Source organism: Orcinus orca, chromosome 8 (genome assembly GCF_937001465.1).
Source record: "Orcinus orca chromosome 8, mOrcOrc1.1, whole genome shotgun sequence".
Lineage (NCBI taxonomy): Eukaryota > Metazoa > Chordata > Mammalia > Artiodactyla > Delphinidae > Orcinus > Orcinus orca.
This window is the reverse complement of record NC_064566.1, coordinates 289,827-302,483: the sequence shown is the minus strand read 5'-3', so window position 1 is coordinate 302,483 and position 12,657 is coordinate 289,827. Positions and strand designations below refer to the sequence as shown.

The 12,657-nt window shown below is 62.9% G+C and overlaps 1 long non-coding RNA gene across 1 annotated transcript; it reads left to right on the top strand.

Annotated features, from left to right (window-relative positions):
* The first annotated feature begins 7,929 nt into the window (after positions 1 to 7,929).
* On the top strand, positions 7,930 to 12,204 carry LOC117195942 (uncharacterized). The gene is made up of 3 exons (XR_004475879.2): positions 7,930 to 8,070; positions 9,646 to 11,556; positions 12,000 to 12,204. It is a non-coding gene; the product is annotated as an uncharacterized LOC117195942 (long non-coding RNA).
* Positions 12,205 to 12,657: the final 453 nt, after the last annotated feature.

Here is a 12,657-nt window from a genome sequence, read left to right as displayed (position 1 = left end):
CCCTGGCATTTGGCTGAGGTCGGGAGGCTGCGGTGCGAGTGACGCCCCAGGAGGCATGCGGGAACCTCAGCTTCGTGCAGCCGGCAGCTTCTCTGCCTCTGGGGGCCCCAGGTGCGTCCTCCGGAGACCTCTGGGTGCTGTGAGAACCAGCCCGTCTACCACTTAGCACACGAAAATTTATTCACCTTTAACCGGCAAGAGGGGAAACTGAGACCAAAGACTGTCCCTTCCCTGGGAGGGAGGCCTTCACAGGGAATGGCTGGGGGGCGGGGAGCTTCTTCGGACTCCCGGTGGGGTCGATTCTCCTGAGTTTTGGGGACCCTGGAAGGCAGTAACTGACTTTGGCAGAGGGAGGAACACAGCCTGTCGGGTCCAGTGGCACCCTCTGCTCTGCCCCGTGGGGACCAGGTGGCTGCGTGGGGTCCAGCGTTTCGCTGGCCCTGCCTCCTTATGTGTGTGAGGGTGGCCCGCTGGCCCCTGCCGTCCCCTCGTTGGAGGTGGCCTGTTGCTCCCAGGGCCACCTCAGGTCACCAAAGCGGCCTGTGGTGCCCATCCAGGCCCCAGGTGGCCACATCCAGCTCCGAGAGGGCTCACCTTGCCTTGGGCAGAGCTCTGGACTGGCCAGGGCGGGCCCTTTAGTCATCATTCCAACTGTCGGGGTGCTCACAGCGCCCCTGCCTTCCCGGGGCCCAAGTCAGGCCAGGCCAGGCGCTTCTGGGTCAGGGCCTTGTGCTGTGTGAGGGGGTCCTGTCCTCAAGGAAGGCCAGCGTGAAGAAGTAGGGCGTGTCACTGTGCTCACAGTCACCTTGTTCTCTGGAGGCCCCTGAATGTCCAGCTTCCTCGTGGACGCAGAGGTTGGGGGTTGTGGGGACGTGCGGGGCTTGCTCTTGGGGCACTGCCCCGGCCCCATCGCGGCCGTGCTGGTCACTGCCCCAGGAGGGGTGCTGGTCACTGCCCCAGGAGGGGTGCTGGCTGCAGTCGTCACAGGGCAGGAGGGGTGTCGTGGGCCTGGAAGTGCTCTCTTCAGTGGGCTGGGCAGAGCCAGTGGCTGGGACCTCAGTGGGTTTGCAGGGCCGTGCCTGTCGTGTGGCCCTGCGGGTGGCCCAGGCAGGTGTTGAAGCAGAGAGTACCCAGCATTCCGGCTCAGAGCCGATGTCTGGGGGCCACTTGCCTGTGGCCTCGTGGTTCACTGAGAGGCTCGGGAGGGAATTCCATCACTGTGGCTGCACCCGATCCTGAGGACTGTCCTGGGCTGGGGACAGGCAGGCCAGACTCGGAGCCTCCGGGGCCCCCAGCGGGAGGCCTGAGGCCGTGGCCCCCTCGTGCCACTGCTCCTTGGCTTTCAGGATGGCCGGGCCGGGCGAGGGGCTGGGCTGCTCGTGCTGGGCAGGTGGGCCAGGGAGAGCCAGCCCATCTTCTCCGGGGAGCGTCTTGATGCTGGGAGGGGTAAGGAGAGGCCTGGGGGCTGGGGCAGGTCGCTCCAGGCCCAGGGGCCTCGTGGGGAACTCTTCAGGTTTTGCTGGAAATGTACAGACCAGGTCAGCTTCTCGACCAGGCCGTTCGGCCTGCGCAGGATGGGCCGGTGGGACCCTGCATGGCGGCCCCAGCCCAACACTGAAAACAGCTCTCCAGGCTGCTGACCCCTGGCTGTCCTGATGCCCAGCCCTGGCCTGGTCGGCCGAGTCTTAGAGCAGAAGAGCAGATGGATGGGGGTGAGGAGGAAGGCCTGGGGCTCGCCCCACCGCTCACTGCCCCAGAGGGTGACTCCGGAGGAGACTGCTGCTCAGTGCCCCTGAGGGAAGCAGGTCCCACTTCGTCCTGCGTAGCTTGGCCATCGAGGCCTGCAGCTGCCTGAGCACCACGTCGTCCTCCAGGGCCCAGGCCCGGGACAGCGTGTCCTGCAGGAACTCCTGCAGGCCTTCCAGGGGCAGCTTCAGGAGGCGTTCTGGGGGTGCGGATGCCATCAGGCCAGCGGGGGCCCCACCGGGAAGACTCAGCTCCCCACCCTGGGGCACCTCCCGTGGGCGGCGGCTGTGTTCCGCTGGGCACCACACCTGTAGGTCTGCTGTGCCCGGGAGAGCCATGGGCAGGGCCACTGCCAAGGGCGTGCTCCGGAGGGCGGCCTCTGGGCTCCTGTGTTGGCCAGCCTGCCTCCTCTGCAGCCTGCACACCACGCTCGGGGACCTTAAGGACTGTGTACACCATGGCCGTCGGCATGTGCTTGCTCTCCAGGATGTAGGCATCCCAGAGCTTCAGGGTCAGCGCAAAGGGGGTCTGTGGGGACAGCAGGCCCAGGAGGGGCAGCTTGAGCAGGGCACGGTGGTGGTCCCAGCACAGGGTAAGAACCCGCCACCGGCCTCCGGCCCCTGCAGTCGCCCGGGCTGCATCAGACAAGCTCCTGCAGCTCCTCATCTGGTGGGGCTCGTCCCGGTGGGGCCGTGGCTCCTGGACTCAAGGTCCTGAGGATCTGGCCAGCACGACCCCTAGTCTGGGGGCAACAGAGCCTGTCCACGCTCGGTGGGAACACCGCAGTGGAGCAGAACGCTGGCTTGCCCACCCCCGGGCTGACCCAGCCTTCTGATGGCAGCCAAAGCAGAAACGGCTGGGACTTCGAGATGCCCTGCGCCCACCAGGAGGGCTCTGGGCTGCTCCTGGACGCCCCGCGGGAGGGGCATGGCATGTCTGGGGTGTGGGGCTGGGTCCTCCCCAGGCATCAGGAGGGGTCAGGGAGCACCTCTGGGACTCAGCCTCCTGGGCAGCCTTGCCCGGTCGACGGAGCACTGCAAGAACCACCGGATGGTGTCAGTGCCCGTGGACGTCTGCTCCTCACCCTGATGGAGGGCACGGGCTCGGGGCCTGCGTGCTCGGCTGGAAACGCGCTCGCCGCTCACCCCCCCACCCCCCCTCGGGAGAAGGAGAATGAAGCCTGAATCACTGGATGGTGTCAGTGCCCGTGGATGTCTGCTCCTCATCCTGATGGAGGGCACGGGCTCGGGGCCTGCGTGCTCGGCTGGAAACGCGCTCGCCGCTCACCCCCCCCAACCCCCGCCTCGGGAGAAGGAGAATGAAGCCTGAACCACTGGATGGTGTCAGCGCCCGTGGATGTCTGCTCCTCATCCTGATGGAGGGCACGGGCGCAGGGCCTGCGTGCTCGTCAATGCCCGTGGACGTCTGCTCCTCAGCCTGATGGAGGGCACGGGCGCAGGACCTGCGTGCTCGTCAATGCCCGTGGATGTCTGCTCCTCATCCTGATGGAGGGCACAGGCTCGGGGCCTGCGTGCTCGGCTGGAAATGAGCTCGCCGCTCACCCCCCCCAACCCCCCCTCGGGAGAAGGAGAATGAAGCCTGCAGGAGGCCAAGCCCCTGCGGTGGCTGTGGGACGGCGCCTCTGTGCGGGGGCGGGGGCGATGCATCTACTCACCAGGTGTCCTTGCAGCTGGGGGAGGGCTCTGCCTAGAATGTGCTCTTCGTGGGCCTGGAGTCTCAGCAGTTTTGGGAACCCCGGGATGGAGAAGCCCGAGGAGCCCCCGGACCCCCACAAATCAGAGCCGTGTCCAGCGAGGGTGGAGTACCGCAGGCGCCCCCGGCGGTGACCCCAGCGTGCAGGGCCCTCCTGAGCCCTGGCTGGACACGCCCTTCCCAGGCAGGACAGCCTGTGAGGCCGGGGCGGCCAGGGCAGAGGCCCTGCTCCCGGAGGCCCAGCTTGGCTGGCACCCTGGGCTGAGGGGTGGGCAGGCGTCCGGCCCTGGCGCTTGCCCTGGCCGCAGCAGGGGGTGGGGGACCCGGTACAGAGGGACAGGGAGTGCAGCCCACGGGGTGGGTGACGGGGGTGTGCCTGGCCCTCTCCTAGGCTTGGCAGCCAGGCTGGGGGCACGGGAGGGGGTGTTGCTGCCGCCGGGGCTTCGTCTGGCCGTGGGCTCGGAGGGTGCTGGGGGGTGGCAGGTGTGAGGCAGAAGGACCAGCAGGGAAGGGAGAGTTGCCTGGACGAGGCCGGGATTGAGGGCCGTGGCTCTAGGACCCAGAGGGCAGCACGGGGAGCCCGTGCCCTTCGCTGATGGGGACATAGACTGGGCCCAGGTCCCCGCCAGCCCACTGCTGGGGGAGCTCTGCAGGGAGACCCCTGGCCCTGATGCACTCCAGCTGTCCTCGGTGGTCACCTACCATGCATGGCATGTTTCTCGTCAGTCATCAGCTGGACCAGCGCCCAGAAGGCGTCCTCCTCACCCAGGAACGTCAGCAGGATCGCCACGACCTGGCTTATGCCCTGGCAGTGTCCACCTCTTGCAAGAGCCAGATGTGCATGGAGGACCCACCTGGAGGCCTCTTCTGCCCCCTCCACACTACCGCCTCAGCTCCTGGATGGGCTCCCGCCTGGCCGAGCTCACACTGCCCTGGAGGGGCCCCCTGAGATGCCCTGTGGGCTGGAGAGCCCCTGAGCAAGCTAGGCGCCAGCACCACAGCAGCCCCAAGCCGGAGGCTCTGGGCGCCGTCCTGGGTCCCCTTTCCCAGACGAGGCGAGGGAGGCGATGGGGCCCGGCACAGTCTGGAGGTCCTGCCGTGAGGTCAGGCTTGGGGGGCCTGACCTGGGAGAGCACAAGGCCAGGGGGCTGGCCCAAGACCCCACTGTGGGCAGCCCGTGGGGTCCTCTCAGCTGGTATTCCTCGAGGGAATGTTCTGGAAAGAGCAGGTAGAGCAGAGCTGCCTCCCTGGGGGCCCCACAAGAGTTCTGATTACTGGGAACCTTCATCCCTGCCAAGTTTCTGATTAATAATACAGCATTTTTAGGATCAAAACTCGAGTTTCAGGGGTAAAGTCTACATGCAATGAAATATAAATATCCCAGGTGTACAGTTTGACAAGTTTTTATTTTCTTTATTTTTTCTGTTGGCACACATCACAGTTCAGTCTCGGGGATGTACAGCCCCTTGGGTTTTCACACACGGGCGGGGCCGCCGCATCCGTGCTCCGGCCTAAGATCCCACCCCGTTAGCCCTGGCGGCCGCTGACCCTCCCCCTCCCGGGGCTGTGCTTTTTCCAGAACGCCCTGTGAGTGGAATCACATGTGGGTCTGGATTCCTTCACTTGGCAAAATATGTCTAAGACTCATCCATGCTGTTGAGTGAATCAATAGCTTCTTCCTTTGTGTTCCTGAATTAAAGTCCATTTCATGGAATCCCCCAGTTTATCCATTCCCTTGATGAAGATGATCTTGGTTGCTTCCAGTTTTTAACGATCACGAACAGAGCAGTGAATATTGCATGCAGGTTTTATGTGGGTTTAAGTTTTCAGCTCATTTGGGTAAATACCAAGGAGCATCATTGCTGATCACATGGTGAGAGTATATGTAGTGGGGTTTTTTTGACTGCATTGGGTCTTCATTGCTGCAGCACGTGGGCCCTAGAGCACACGGGCTTCAGTAGTTGTGGCTCGTGGGCTCTAGAGTGCAGGATCAGTAGTTGTGGTGCACAGGCTTAGTTGCTCCGCGGCATGTGGGATCTTCCTGGGCCAGGGATGGAACCCGTGTCCCCTGCATTGGCAGGTGGATTCTTAACCACTGCGCCACCAGGGAAGTCCCAATATGTGTAGTTTTGTAAGAAACCACCCAACTGTCCCCCACAGTGGCTACACCATTTGCATCCCCACCAGTGCTGGATGAGAGTTCCTGTTGCTTCACATCCTTACCAGCACTTTGGTTCTTATTCTGCCTGAGTCCTTAATTAGATATATGATTGGCAAATATTTTCTCCCACTCTGTAGCTTTTTCATTCTTTTAACAGTGTCTTTTGCAGAATGAAAGTTTTACATTTAGATATAGTTCTTTCTCTCATAGGTGTCTTCTGTCTCACCTAACCGGCCTCTTTCCCAGTGTCCATGGCCTCACCCCATCCTGGCGTTCTGGTTTTCTAATGCAACAAGTGAGTTGCCCTGCAAACAAGCCAGAGGTTTAAGATGGAACCAGAAGTTGGGACACAGCCGTGTTTCCTCATTTGTGTATCCAGTAGGCTGTGTTCTCAGACAGCAGTGGCTGGGCCTGAAGCCTAAGATATTTACGATGTGGTGCATTATAGGAAACCTCCCTGATTCTGTGCCCAGGCCTGCAGATGGGCAGGGGTGGTGGGTTGGTGGGGCCCACCAGGCTTATCCTCACACCCTGGGCTCCTGTCTGCGTGAGGCCTGCAGCCTGGGGGCTGTGGGGTGTTGGAGGTTCTGAGGGCCAGTGGCGGCTGACTCGCCCTGGGCCCGGCCTTGGAGGTCAGCAGAGACACAGCCACGCTCCGGGGCGAGGCAGGCATGGGGCTTCCCAGCTTCGGGCCCGTGGAGTCTCCTCGGTAGAGGAATCTTGTCATGAGAGGAGCGTGGGAGGTCCAGGGCGACCACTCGGGCAGCACAGCCCACGCCTGCCTTGATGCTCCCGGCGCCGTCTTGGCCAGACCCCTCTTCTCTCCGGGGTCAGGGCTCTGAAGAGCATCTCTTGGTCCAGAGCGAGCTTGATCTGTTGGCTATTCATGTACGCTCCGAACCTGTCACGGCAGAACCTGCTCTCCTGCCCACCCACAAGGTCTCCCCGGCCGGCAGGGTCTTTGCGCCATACCCAGTTACCCAGATTGGAACAGGTTGTTCAGAAAGGAGTGAAGCGTTGGGAGACCCGGTATTAGGGCTCCCACTAGGGCTGGATATTAGGGGATTACAGTAAATGCTTCAGGTGTAGCAACAGGGTCAAGGGCACGCATAAGAATCCCTGTGTCTTCGTGTCCCGTCCCGTCCCCACCCCCCACCCCCCCCGCAAAATCCCACTCAGCTTTGTGATCTTAGTTCCCCAACCAAGGATCAAACCCTGGCGCTCGGCAGTGAAGGTGCCGAGTCCTAACCATTGGACCGCCAGGGAGTTCCCAAGAATCCAGTTTTTTTTGTTTGTTTTTTTTTTTGCGGTACGCGGGCCTCTCACTGTTGTGGCCTCTCCCGTTGCGGAGCACAGGCTCCGGACGCGCAGGCTCAGCGGCCATGGCTCACGGGCCCAGCCGCTCCGGGGCATGTGGGACCTTCCCGGACCAGGGCACGAACCCGCGTCCCCTGCATCGGCAGGCGGACTCTCAACCACTGCGCCACCAGGGAAGCCCAAGAATCCCTGCTTTTAAAATGCATACTGAGAACCTAGGGACGGGGTGAGGCCAGACATCTTGGGTTCTCTGTAAAACACCTGTGCTGGTCAAGTGTGTGGTGAACGCAGGACACAGGACAGGACAGTGTCGCTAGTGTTGGACCTGGGTGATGGAATTTGGGGGTTCGTCACACTTTTAAAAAATAAATGATGGAAATTGTCTAAAAGAGCAGAAATATATAACTAAAAACATCAAGATGGGGCGTCATTTTGACCCCGCCGACCCGCATTCGTTCCATTCGTTCCCCTGGGCTCGGGTCCAGCCTGGTCTCTGGTGCCTGGAGCCCCTCACCTCCCGCGGGGCCCTCTGGGGCCTGTTGAGCCAGTCCAGACCGGTCCCCACTCTCCCCGCGCGCCCCCCGCCCCGTGCCCCACACCGCCGCCCTCGTTCCTCACGTGCCCACTCGCGCCCCCTCGAGGCTCAGGCGGCACCGCCAGGCCGGGGGCCGGGCACCCGCCATCCCAGCTTCAGACCCAGGCCCACGCCTCCCCCCGCGGGGCCCCGGGGACCCACTTGATGCCGTAGCGCTCCCGGAACATGATGCGGTTTCGGAAGGCGCGGTTCCCACCCAGGTCGATCTGCTTTAGGTCCTGGGAGTAAAGCCGGGCCTGCGGTTTCGGGCTCTGTGGGCGGGGCCAAGGGGCGGGGCAGGCGTCAGGCGGAGCCCGGACCCACGACCACCACCGCCGGACAGAGCGCGCGCTGCGAGGAGGCCGGCGGGAGCTGAGCTGTTTCTGCAGAAGCCTCACTGTGTGCATTTCTGAAGCCAGGGCGGGTCACGAGTGACGCCCACGTCCAAGGTCCAGACCCCCGCCCTTTAGGGAGGCACCGTCCAGGCCAGCTGGACCCCTCCTCCGCCCGCTGCATGCGGCCTCCCAGGATGACAGCGCCCCAGGGAGGCGGCTCCCAGGTGCGTGGGGAGGCGGAGAGGGCGGTTGGGCCTCTGTTCCTTGACCCCCGCCGGAGTCCCACCGCCAACAGGCGGGGACACGAGGGGTGAGGCGGGGCGAGGCGGGGCAAGGCGAGGACAGTAAGGGCGGCTCACTGCCTTGTTTCCCAAGAGTGAATCTGGCACCAGCCCGACTCAGGGTCCCCGGGGACGGGGACGGGAGGGCTGCTGGGGGCTCGGGCTCCCAACAGCCAGACGCTAAAACAGCCCATGAGGAATGCAGAGCCCCGCGGCCCTGACACCCCCCCTTCTCAGACCCCTGGTTAAGAAGGCGAAAAACATATCCTTGGGGCTCCCCTTAGGCCTAACAGACATGCATGTTTCCCGTTTCAGAACTCTTTATGTTCATACGGAGGGACATTCTTGATCTCTGTATGTATCTGCCCTGTTTCCGGGGGCCCTTTGAGAGCTTCCGGACTGAGCGTGACGCTGGCTGTGGTCCCACAGTTAGTGGGTGTCCGCCACATTCTTAGCCTCGTAGGTTACCCGTCCTTGGGTTGCTTGTGGAAGCATGACCACTGTCACATTTCCCCTACTGGTCTTACTTGGTCTGGGTACACAGAGCGCCCTCCCCGGGCAATGTGACCTGGGGGTACCCTCGGTGGAGAGGGGGTGCTGGGCGGTGGGAACAGGCCAGGTGTAGGGACCTCTCTGGGGCGATGGGAAAAGACCTGCTTCTTGTCCGGATTCAGTCCTTCTGTTCAGCTGAATGCAGGCCTGTCGTTCATCTGGTTTGGCTTTGCTTTCTCCTTTCATGGCTTCTGTGGGTGTCTCCTTGCTCTTTTCCCCCTGGTTTCTATCCCTTGCTGTGTGACTCTGTCCCCCCAACTGTCTAGGAGGGCTTAGTTTGATTCCAGGTGGCATGTGTCCGTATCTGGACACAGTGTCTGCACTAGGCCAAGTGGGATGGGCAGCAGGGGGGTGGGTGGGGCCTTCCAGGCAGGTGGGCCTCGGGGCCTGCAAGCCTGGGAGGTGCCAGGAAAGTGCTGGGGATGGGCAAGGGGTCCCTGAGGCCCAGCCCCCCAAGCTCCTGATGTCCTGGCCTGTTGGTGCGGCCCCCGCACAGGTGGAGGGGCCATACCTGGTCGTCCCTTTAAAAAAAAAAAAAAACTTATTTATTTATTTTTGGCTGCATTGGGTCTTCGTTGCTGCGTGCAGGCTTTCTCTAGCTGTGGTGAGCGGGGTCTACTCTTCGTTGTGGTGCGCGGGTCCTTGTTGCAGTGGCTTCTCTTGTGGAGCACGGGCTGTAGGCGCACGGGCTTTAGTAGTTGTGGCATGCAGGCTCAGTAGTTGTGGCTCGCGGCTCTAGAGTGCAGGTTCAGTGGCTGTGGCGCACGCGCTTAGTTGCTCCACAGCATGTGGGATCTTCCTGGACCAGGGCTTGAACCCATGTCCCCTGCATTGGCAGGCGGATTCTTAACCACTGCACCACCAGGGTAGCCCTGGTATTTCCCTTTGTTCTCCACCTTCACCTTCTCCATGTCCAACAGCAGAGACCATACCTGACCTTGCACCTGTGGGGGGATTCCTTTGTAGACCCGCCGGCGCTTCTCCGGGAGAGAAGCCAGCTGTGAGACAGGCGCAGGGGATGCCAAGGAGGAGAGAGAGCGAGAGGCGTCTGGAGGATGCTCCGGAGGGGCTGGGTCTGCCGCAAGTAAGAGCGGGCCGTGGCCCCGCTGCTCCCTTCCTGCGGGGTCCCCGGCTGGGCTGGCTGCGGCCCTGGCATCGGACTCTCCCCGGGCCTTGTGGGGCACCCAGCCCAGCACCCTTCAGGGTCAGGATGCTCAGCTTGCTACCTTCTCGCCACCCTGGTATTTACTCCAATCCCTCAGCATCTTCACCCACTTGTCAGCTCGCCCGATCTCCTGGGCTTTTTGCTGGAAAATGGGAAATGGTGGTGCTGGCCCAGCTGCCAGCTTCCTAGGGTGGCCCTGATGGGCGTGACCTCAAAAGGGCCAGGAAAGGCGCAGACCCCTCAGCCCGAGGACCCCTTGACGGCTCTGGGGTCAGGGCGGCAGGGAACCGAAGCTGCACCCACGACGTCCTCCCCCCTCCCGCCGGTGCAGCATGGATGGCTCTTACCCTCGCTGAGTGGGTGCTGCAGCCGCTGATGCTGAGGCCCTGGGTGCTGAGGCTACGCAGCTCCCCTGACTGGAAGGCAAGAGAAGCAGAGCGTGAGGACCTGCACCCGGCCGGGTGCCCAGAAGGCCCCACCTGCCCCCATCAACCCCCAGGTGTCAGCCCAGGAGACTGCGGAGGGGAGGGCTGACCCCAGGAGGGTGCTGGCTCAGGGATGGGCTGCGTCCCACAGCAGCCCCAGGAGGTGCCCCACCTCCTGCCGATGCTGGTCACCCGCTCTGTTCCATGCCCTCCCGGCCCCTGCCCTGCTGGAGCGCAGAGGCCCCCGCTCAGGGCTCTCAGGTGAGTTGCTCCCCAGGGCCTCACCCTGCTCCAGAGTGGATGCCTCCGTCCAGGTGAGTCACTCCCCAGGGCCTCACCCTGCTCCAGAGTGGACGCCACCGTCCAGGTGAGTCGCTCCCCAGGGCCTCACCCTGCTCCAGAGTGGACGCCTCCGTCCAGGAGCCCAGCACCCTTAGCCCTGCTGCAGACCAGCTCCGTCCAGGTACATGCATGTCTTCTCCTCTCTCCCCCACCGTGGCCCGGCCCGGCCTTCTACCCCGAGTCTCCTCCCAGCCCCAGACCGAGGGGTCAGGTCGTCTTCAGCTGCAAACTCCGCCTGCGTCTGTCTCCTTCCCGTGAGCTTCTGAGGCCGGTCCTGCCTGCTCCCCCTGCCCGTCCCTCCAGCGCCTGAGGCCACACCTCTCACTGTCCTCCGGGCCAGAGCCTCGGAGACCTGTGGGCCAGGCGCGCCTCACCCTGTGGCCACGCTCTGCAGAGTCTGCTAACCAGGCTGAGCCTCCCTCTGACCTCGGAGGCAGAGGCCAGGGCCAGGCATGGAGGCCACGCGGCTGAGGCCCAGGCCTGGACCAGCGCCCAGCCCTGCCCCCGCCGCCTCCCCGAGTCCTCTCAGCTCCAGCCCAGTGCAGACCCTGACCCGCCGTGGCCACCAGGGGTCGAGGCCCTGAGCTGGGGCGATGGGTCCCGCCTCCAGAGAGGTCTTTCTGCAAAAGGAAACCTGCCCCGAGATGGGAAGGAGGGGCATCCTGATGCCTCATGGCAGAAAACGTAGCCTGTCGGCAACTTTGTACAGCGAGCGGTCAGCATCTTCCCCGGGTTCCACTGGAGCCCCTGCCTGGCCCTGAAACCCACAGAGGCCAGAGGTGTGGCCAAAGGAGGGGCAGAACACCTCCCCTGCCCTGCGTCCCAGGAGCACAGCACGAGACCCACCTGCCCGAGTGGGAGCTGCTCGTACCTGGCTAGGATCCTGCCTGGGCCACCTGGTCCCACTGGCTGTGACCGCCACCCAGGCCATACCCGCCCCTCCGGGTGAGGATACCCACCTGGGTTCCGCCTTCTCAGCCTTGGCCGGGATCCCCGCCTGGAACATAACTGTTCCTGCTGCTGTGGCTCCCACTGGGCCGCACCTGCGCATACCTGGCAATGGGCCCCACCTGGGCCTCACCCGCCCCTCCTTGGCTCTGATCCCACCAGGGACATATCTGCTTCTGCTGGCTGTGCTTCCCCACCTGTGCTTCCCCACCTGGGCCTCACCTGCTGCTGGTGACTACGATCCTTACCGGGGCTGTACCTGCTCCGACTGGTGACGATACCCACTTGGGCCTCACCTGATCTACCTGCTCTGATCCCCGCCGGGCCTCACCTGCCTGTCCTTGGCTCTGATACCTGCCTGGGCTGCACCTGCTCTTCGTGTTCACCGTCTGCCGGGGTCTCACCTACTTGTGTTTGGCTGTTATTTCTGCTCGTTCCAGGGCCAGCAGGGTCTCCGGCTTCTCCATGTGCGACGCTGCAAGACAAAAATATCCAAATATCCCAGTGTGCTAAAGAGCTTCAGAGAGCCAGCAAGTTGAAGTTGGCTCCTTGTCGGCAGCTCCCCCGTCTGTCTGATGAGGGGAGAAAACCACGCCGCCGGGGTGGCGGGTCATGGCTCGCACCCACACCTCGTAACACTTACTTCCGCTTCCAGACTCCCCTCCGAGCCGCCTGGGAAACCCTGTCACAGTGAGGTGATGAGGGGCAAGCAGGGGGCCAGGAGGCCCAGGCGAAGTGCTGAGCTGCGCAGTGAGCTGCGATCCTGGCCTTGGGCGCTGAGGAAGGGAGAGGGTGGCTGCCGGCTGCAGAGGGGCTCCTGCGGGAATCACAGTTTGCTCGAGCACCAGAAGCACGAGCAACACGGGACTTCCCTGGCGGTCCAGCGGTTAGGACTCTGTGCTTCTACTGCAGGGGCACGGGTTCCATCCCTGGTCGGGGAACTAAGATCTCACATGCTGCATAGCATGGCCACACACACAACAAATAAACAAGTAAAAAGGCACGAGCAACAGAAAAAAATTGATAAACTGGACTTTATCAACACGAAAAACTTCTGTGCTTCAAATGACACCATCAAGAAAGTGAAAAGACACACAA